Source organism: Aegilops tauschii, chromosome 2, assembly GCF_002575655.3.
Source record: "Aegilops tauschii subsp. strangulata cultivar AL8/78 chromosome 2, Aet v6.0, whole genome shotgun sequence".
Taxonomy (NCBI): domain Eukaryota; kingdom Viridiplantae; phylum Streptophyta; class Magnoliopsida; order Poales; family Poaceae; genus Aegilops; species Aegilops tauschii.
In genome coordinates this window covers 233,895,587-233,904,573 of record NC_053036.3, presented here as the reverse complement: position 1 = coordinate 233,904,573, position 8,987 = coordinate 233,895,587, and positions in this window count along the sequence as shown.

Sequence of the window (8,987 nt, the reverse complement as noted above, 5' to 3'; positions counted from 1 at the left end):
TCTTCAAAAATACTAAAGCACACCGTGCTCAAAAAGATATAAGTGAAGCACTAGAGCAATTCCATAGCTCGAAAAGATTTAAGTGAAGCATAGAGACCAATTCTAACAAATTATAGCATAATTTTAGCCCTCTCAAATAGGTGTGTCCAGCAAGGATAGATGACACAAAATAAAAAGCAAAACAAGGAAAGACTCATATCATACAAGACGCTCCAAGCAAAACTCATGATATGTGACGAATAAAAATATAATTCCAAGTAAAATACCGATGGTCGTTAGAAGAAAGAGGGCATGCAACTCGGGCATCCCCAAGTTTAGTTGCTTGCTTCTCTTTAAGGTAATAGCCTGGGATGCCATGGGGCATCCCCAAGCTTAGGCTCTTCTTACTCCTTATTCCTTCACCCATCGCGATCTCAGCCAAAACTCGAAAACTTCAATCACACAAAACTCAACAAAACCTTTGCGAGATCCGTTAGTATAACAAAGCAAATCACTACTATAAGTACTGTTCCAAACTCATTCATATTTTATTTTTGCATTATATCTGTTGTATTCCAACTTTACTATAGCTTATGCCCTCCAATACAAACCATAGACTCATCGAAATAAGCACACAACGCAAAGAAAACAGAATCTGTCCAAAACAGAACAGTGTGTAGCAATCTAAAAATTTCGAATACTTATGTAACTCCAAAAATTCTTAAAAATTAGGAAAACGTGGGAAATTTGTATATCAATCTTGTGTAAAAACTTCAGAATTTTTCGTCGCTTCTGTAATTTTTGAAAATTATTTTACTGGACGCAAGAGTTTCTGTTTTCCAACAAGATCAAATCAACTATCACCAAAGCTATCCCAAAGGTTTCACTTGGCACAAAAACTAATTAAAACATAAAATACACAATCATAACAGTAGCATAATTGTGCAAACACTCAAGAATAGAAAGAAAAAGACAAAAATAAATTTTATTCATTGGGTTGCCTCCCAACAAGTGCTATCGTTTTATGCCCCAAGCTAGGCATAATGCAAAGATTCAAGTATTGTCATCTTTATTTCCATTTTCCTTAGCGGTCTTTTTGTCATGAGGTTTTGTAAAAACAACATAATACACCTTATCCATAGATACTTTAGCACTATCAAATTGCTTATCATCATATCCCCTTTGATTTCTGGCAACAATCCAAGAATAGTGTTGATTAGCATCATTGAAAACTTGTTGGATTATATCTAAAACCGGGACTTCCTTTTTAAGATTCTTATCCAGGATTTGATTATCCCCAAGCAAATGTCTTAACACATAATCACTATTATAAAGAATCTCATCTATCACCAGTTTTTCACGATTCATACCATAGAAATCAAAATTTTCCCTAGCCTCCTGTATTATATATTCAAATTCATTCATAAGAACAAGGGTGGCCAACCTTTTAGCTTTGGAATTCTTTATAACCGGTAGCTCAAAAAACAAACTTTGCAAGGTAGGATGGGTACGTATTTTTCAAGTTTCAGAACTAGTGCTGAAATAGCTTCCGCATAAGATTTAGTCCTTTTAAGTATAGGAACATCATCAAGACTTAAATTTCCAACACAATTGAAAAATTCTAGGATACGTTCTTTTCCTATAACATTCCCTTGCCCCAAAACAAAAGTTTTAGCATCCAGATTGCCAGATTATCTAATTTTATGAGTTAGGCCATCATCTGTTTCTGCCATACCAAAGTCACTCATGGTGACAAATCCAAACAAACAAGAATTCCAATGAGAAATGCAAAAGAAAAAGTGGGCGAATAAAACGGCAAATTTTTGTGAAGTGGGGGAGATGAAAATGAGAGGCAAATGGCCAATAATGTAAAGTGCAAGGAGATGAGATTTGTGAATAGGAACCTAGTAGATGTTGATGATGTCTCCTCGGCAACAACGCCATAAATTCATTTTGATGCGGCTTGAACTACATCGGTATTTCCCCAAAGAGGAAGGGATGATGCAGCATAGCTACGGTAGGTATTTCCCTCAGTGATGAGACCAAGGTTATTGAACCAGTAGGAGAACCACGCAACACTATGTAAATGGTACCTGCACACAAAGAACAAATACTTGCAACCCAACGTAAAAGAGGGGTTGTCATTCCCTACCGGGTAAAGAGATAGATAAAATTGTAGTAGATTGGATAAATAGATCTCGCGGGAACGCGAGATAAATAAATAACAATAAATTGCAGCAAGGTATTTTTGGGTTTTTGGATTAATAGATCTAAGAATAAAAGCAAATAAAAATAGACCTCGAAGGCAAATATGATAAAGAAGAGACACGGGGGTCGTAGATTTCACTAGTGGCTTCTCTCGAGAAAAATAGCGTACGGTGGGTAAACAAATTAATGTTGAGCAATTGATAGAACTTCAAATAATCATGACGATATCCAGGCAATGATAATTATATAGGCATCACGTCCAAGATTAGTAGACCGACTCCTGCCTGCATCTACTACTATTACTCCACACATCGACTGCTATCCAGCATGCATCTAGGGAATTAAGTTCATAGAGAAACATAGTAATGCAATAAGAACGATGACATGATGTAGACAAGATCTATTCATGTAGGAATAGACCCCACCTTGTTATACTTAATAGCAATGGTACATACATGTCATTTCCCCTTGTGTCACTGGGACTGAGCACCGTAAGATCGAACCCATCACAAAGCACCACTTCCCATGGAAAGAAAACCGATCTAGTCGGCCTAGCTAAACCGAAGATTCGAAGAAGAAATAAGAGGCTATAAGTAATCATGGATATAAAAGATCAAAAGATTCAAATAACTTTCATGGATAAGAACATAGATCTGATCATAATTCAAAGTTCATCGGATCCCAACAAACTAACCGCAAAAAGAGTTACTGTCGGATTCAGGGCTCCGCAAACCCAAGATAGATTCGAACTCTGGGGTGCGTGCGAAGAACTCAACCTCCCTAGTCTGCCAACTCGTCGACCTCACGGCCTAGCTCGATGAACTGAAGAAGAACGAGACAAGGCAGTTTACCCAGGTTCGGGCCACCTGCGGTGTAATACCCTACTCCTGCTTTGTGGTGGATTTGCCTCGAGGTGGGCTGAGGATGAACTATTACAGTGGAAGAACAACCTCAGGAGGTGTGTTCTTGTGTTTGTGTGAGCTGGTGAGGGTGTGGATGGTCTGGATCCTCTGTCCTCCCTTCTATGGTGGTGGCTAGGCTATATTTATAGTGGCCTTGGTCCTCTTCCCAAAATGAAGGCGGGAAGGGATCCCACAATGGCGAAATTCGAAGGGAGACAACTAGTACATCTTATCCTGATGAAAGGTGGTATTTGCCTGCAAAGCTTCTGGTCGTGACGCCGTGGTGGGCTCAGCGATGACCTCTGTCCTGCCGTCCTGGCGGTCTTGGTCTTGTAGCATGGAAATGGAAACCTTTCGTTGATGCCTCGGGACTCCGCGCCTGCGCTTGCCTCTTTTGCACCAAAGAGGAAACCTGCTGTAATGCGCCCGCTGGCGCCCGCATGGCCTTGGTCATCATGTCTTGCGTCATCTGAACCTCGCGAGGTGAGGGCTGACATAAAAATCTCCGCTTCTCAGGTGCCAGCCTAAGGAGGCCGCTCCTTCTGAGGGTCTTGGCATCGTCCGCCTCGCGAGGCTTGGCCCCTCACGAGGGTCTTGTGTTGTTGGTGCTAAAGATGGGCCGTACCAGGCCGTCGATGGAGCCACACAGTGGGCCGCACGCAGGCAAGTCTAGGTACCCCGATTCCAAGAACGCCGACAGTAGACCCCGGGCCCAAGGCGCGCTCGGACTTGGCTTCCAGGCGAAGCCAAAGGGCAAGGGCGAAGCGCCCTGGGCCCCAACCGCCTACGGACCCGGTCGACGCATGGCGCTTGATGGGACGTGGGCCTCTCCGCTTCCCCACACCGCCTCGGCAACTGTTCGACTTGACAAGAGCCAGCTACATGCAAAAAGATAATCATTACTGGAGATCGAGAGGCCGGCGGTTGGCCTCCCTCTAGCTATAAATGGGGAGAGGGGCGGAGCCCCCCTGCTCATCTCCATCTTCTCGCTGCCTGCTCTTCCTTCTTCTTCCTTGTCTCGCCGTCTTGTCGAAGCGTCCATGGCGCGAATGAGGAGGTTTTCCACGGCGGAGAAGGGAAAAGCCCCCAAGGAAGGGCCGGGCTCGCCGTCGCCAAAGAGAGGCCGTGGGCGGCCTCAGAAGCACGTGGCGACCTCGGCAGCGGCCCCTCGGGGGGCGCGGGCGCGCTCCTCCAACGGTCGGCGCTGCCTCTGGCAGCCGTGGTGGGGCTTCCTCCTGCGGCAGGGGCTGCCATGGATAGGGCGACCTCGGCGATGGGGGGAGGTGCGCGGCGATCGTCCGGCCACCGTGACCGCGCTCCCACTCAGCCGACGCGCCTGTAGAGTTCGTCGTCTAGTCGAAGAGGCCAGGGGCATCTGGTTCCAGCTTCCGCGCTCCTTCGTGAGCGTGCTGCCGACTGGAGGGCCTGGCGGCCTCTGGTTATAGGCCGACGGCTGCTACAACAAGGCCTCGTGGGTGGATGTCGAAGTCTCCGCAACCGGTAATGTGTTCTTGAACCGCTGGTGGCAACCATTTTCCCGCGCGCGCGGTCTGCATGGGAGGTGCACCCTCCACTTCAATTATGACGGCGCTGCGACCCTCTACGTCAGGGTCTTCGGGGAGAGCGGCCGGCATCTGGGGTGCTGCCCAGAGAGCGACAACGACGATGATGGCGACGGTGATGGTGCTGCTGCTGTTGAGCTTGCCCTTGGCGACGGCCACACCGGCTCCAGTAGTAGGGGTTCCTCCTCGGGCCAGAGCACGAGCAATGGTGACTAGGACGAGCCGCCATGCCGTCGGGCCCGAACCGAAGAGGGCGACGAGTCGCATTGCCGGCGCACCCCAGTGAAACAAGAGGAAGACTCCGACTGAGCTCGGGTATTGCTGGGGCCGAGCCTCAGGAGTTGCCATAGTCACGCGACTTGCTTTTGTTTCCTGTTTTCTCCTGCATCGAAAAAAGTAAAGGGCCCTGCTGGGGCGTGTAATGAACCATGTTGCTTGCGCCGTTATGCTACGCTTATTTATATTATACCGTGATATCTGCGTTTCCACTAGGTGCGGTTAGGGTAACTTAGCTTGATGTGTTTGCGGTCGGCTCTTATGTTGCGAGGACGTGCCTTTCCAGGGGCATCTTCTGGAGCTACCTTCTTGAAGACCCGAGAGTCGTTGAGCCTCAGGAGACGTCGTGTAGCTGCAGGGTTAGAAAACCTTATGAGGTGCCTCGTCCTACCTCAGACAAGCTCCCGAGCATGGACTGGTTGTGGCTAGCGCACCATGTTGCGATGCCCGGAGGCACGGACTTAAGAGGGCGCGCATGTCCACGAGCGCGTTCAAGGGCGTCTCGCGAGGATTAAGGGCGCCAAAGCTGGGGCAGCAAGACATCGGCGAGGTGTGGTCGTGGGCGAGCCCAGGCGCGCATACCGTACCTAGCCCCCGTGTGCGGGACGCGCGAGGAAGAGCGACGAGCAACTGCAGCTCCTCCCGAGATGTGGCTGGAAAGGTGAACAAAAACAAGAAGAGAGAATTCCAACCCTGGCGAATGAAAGACACGAAAGCTCCAAATTTCATTCAAGAAGTTGCAAACCAACTATAGAAAGCAAGCAAAAGAACAGCCCCGTCCGGCACCTAGACTAGTCTTCTTGTCTTCCCACCAGCGCGGAGCATGGGGCCTCCACTAGGACGTGGGTGGGAGCCCCCGTGAGGCCCACGGGAGGCGCTCAGGAGACTCCGGGGCATGTACAGCCCCAACTCATTACTACCTGAGAGTGTCACGAGCGGAGACCTTCACAGGCGCGGGTCCTTGCTTCATGGGTAGAACTTCCGGAGGTGCTGGATGTTCCAGGCATTCTGGATGGGGATCCCGTCCTACGTGTCTAGGCGCGCGTCGCGAGGCTTGGAGACATGGGCGATCCTGAACAGGCCCTCCCACATGGGCGAGAGCTTATGCAGCCCTTCCCTGGAGAGCACCCGCCTCAGGACAAGATCACCCACCTTGAGCGTCCTAGAGCGGACGCTGCGACGGTGGTACCGCCGCAGCGCCTGCTTGTACCTCGCTGCTCGGAGCGAGGCTTGGCGGTGGCGTTCCTCCCCCAGCACGAGGTCCATCCCCCGCGAGGCGTCCTGGCATGCCTCGTCAAACGCCATGACCCGTGCGGAGCGATGCCTGACCTCATGAGGGAGAACCGCTTCAGCTCTGTAGACGAGGAAGAATGGAGTTTCGCTCGTTGGCTTGGTTGCGGTGGTGCGGATGGACAACAACACGCACTGGAGCTCATCGAGCCAGCCCCTGTCGCAGGCCTCGAGCTTCTTCTTGAAGGTACTTGCCTTGAGGCCTCTCAGGACCTCTGCGTTGGCGCACTCAGCCTGGCCGTTGCTCCGAGGGTGTGCCACCGAAGCGTAACATATCTGCGTTCCAAGGTTAGCACAATATGTTTTGAAAAGGTTGCTGGTGAATTGTGAGCCATTGTTGGTGATGATGCGATTAGGAACCCCGAAACGGCTCACGAGGCCCTTGATGAACTTGATGGCCGAGCCGGCCGGGATGGTGCTGATGGCCTCTACCTCGGCCCACTTGTGAACTTATCGATGGCGACGTAGAGGTAGCAGTAGCCCCCAGGCGCTCGAGGGAAGGAGCCCAGGATGTCCAGCACCCAGACCGCGAACGGCCATGAGACCGGGATGGTCTGGAGGCCCTGAGTAGGCTGGTGGATCTACTTGGCATGGAACTGACAGGCATCACAGGATCTTACCAGCTCGGTGGCATCATTGAGCGCTGTGGGCCAGTAGAATCCGCTGCGGAACGCCTTGCCCACCAGGGTGCGCGATGAAGAGTGACGCCCGCAGTCCCCGCCATGTATGTCGGCCCACAGCTCGCACCCCTGCTCGCTAGATATGCATCTTAGAGAAACATCATTTGGCCGCTTTCAGTAGAGCGCACCGTCATGGATGCAGTACGCAGTGGCCTGGCGGGCCACACGCTCTGCGTCTTCCTCTTCTCCGGCAAGGTGCCTTGGAGCAGGTACGCCTTGAACTCCTCGGTTCAGCACCCCTCCTGAGGCTCAAGCGTGAGGATCAGGCGGGCTCCCGAGGTTGGGCCGCAAGCTGGGGCGCCTGAGGGGGGTGATGGAGGAAGCTCCTCTCGAGGCGATGCTGGTCCTGCAGCGGGAGGAGCTGCCGATGGCTTGAAAAGCCGTTCCTCAAAGATGCCAAGCTCCTGAGGTAGATGCCGAGATGCCCTCTTAGCGATGTCGTCCGCCTCCTTGTTCGTGCCGCGTGGCACATGCTGCAATTCCAGGCCCAAGAATCGTTTCTTGATTTTGCGTACCTCCTCGAGGTATCCCTCCATGTGCCCGTCCTTTGGCTTGTATGCTTTGTTGGAGAAGTTGACGAGGAGCTAGGAGTCGCCCCTGATGGTGAGGCGCCTCAATCCCAAAGATGCCGCAGTCTTGAGGCCGGCGTTCAGGCCTTCGTATTCCGCGATGTTGTTGGAGACTTTCTCTCCTTGCTGGAAGCAGAGCTGCACGGCGTAGTAGAGCTTGTCCTGGGTGGGCGAGATGAGCAAGGCTCCAGCCCCCGCTTCCTGACGCGTGAATGCGCCGTCGAAGTACATGACCCAACCATCCGGTGCTTCATTTCCAGGCGAGAGGGAACGGTCCTCGCCCACTTCTCGATCAGGAACGTCAGTCCATTCTGCCACGAAATCGGCGAGGGCCACACCCTAGATGATCCTGGTGGTGCTGAATTCCAACTGGAACGCCTGTAGTTCAATGTTCCATTCATCGACCCTCCCCACGGTGTTAGGGCTCCGGAGCACCCTCTCGACGGGGCAAGCTGAGACAACCTTGATGGGGTGGCCTTGGAAGTAGTGGTGCAGCTTTCGGGAGGCAACAAGGAGCGCGAGCAACAGCTTCTGTGGCATGGGGTAGCGCGCCCGCGCATCGCGCAACACCGTGCTGACCAAGTACACCGGGTGTTCGATGAGGGTGGAGGCATTGGCGGAGTACTGTTCCTCCTGAGGCTAGGGGGCCTCAGGAGCCTTGTCATCTGTCGGGGCCGCCACGGCCTTGAGGGCGCCACCTTCAGGAGCCCCGCCGACCGATGGGGTGGCCGAGGCCTCAGGAGTGCCGTCCTGGGGCCACGGCGCCTCAACCGGGTGTGAGGTGCTGCCCCGCGAGCCCTTGGTCGGGCGCTCCTCGCGGACCGCCACCAGCCCTGCGCTGGCAGAGTGAGGCGTGGCAGCAGGTAGAGCACCAAAGGTTCAAGTGGACGCGACGCTACCATCACCGGCGGGCTGGTGAGGTACTTCTTGAGGTCTTGGAAGGCTGCGTCAGCCTCCGGAGTCCATTTGAACGGCCCCTTCTTTTTCATCATCTTGAATAAGGGGAGGGCGCGCTCCCCCAGCTTGGAGATGAAGCGCCCGAGCGAGGTTACACAGCCTGCTAGCTTCTGCATCTCCTTGAGGATTTGCGGCGGGCTCATCCTTTCAATGGCTTTGACTTTCTCTGGGTTGGCCTCGATCCCTCTGTGGGACATCCGGAAACCCAGCAGCTTGCCAGACGGGACACTGAACACACATTTCTTTGGGTTAAGCCGCAGATTTACCTTGCGTAGGCTGGTGAAAGTCTACTCCAGATCCTTGATAAGTGTTCTCGCCTCCCGAGATTTCACCACTATGTCGTCGACGTACGCCTCAGCGTTCCTCCTGAGCTGCTGGCCCAAGACGATGTGCATTAGCCACTGGAAGGTTGCTCCGGCATTGCGTAGCCCGAACGGCATGCACGTGTAGCAGTACAACCCGCACGGGGTCAGAAAATCTGTCTTCTCAATGTCCTGCACCACCATCTTGATTTTGTGATAGCCCGAGAAGGCGTCCAGGAAGCATAGTAAATCACACTAGGCG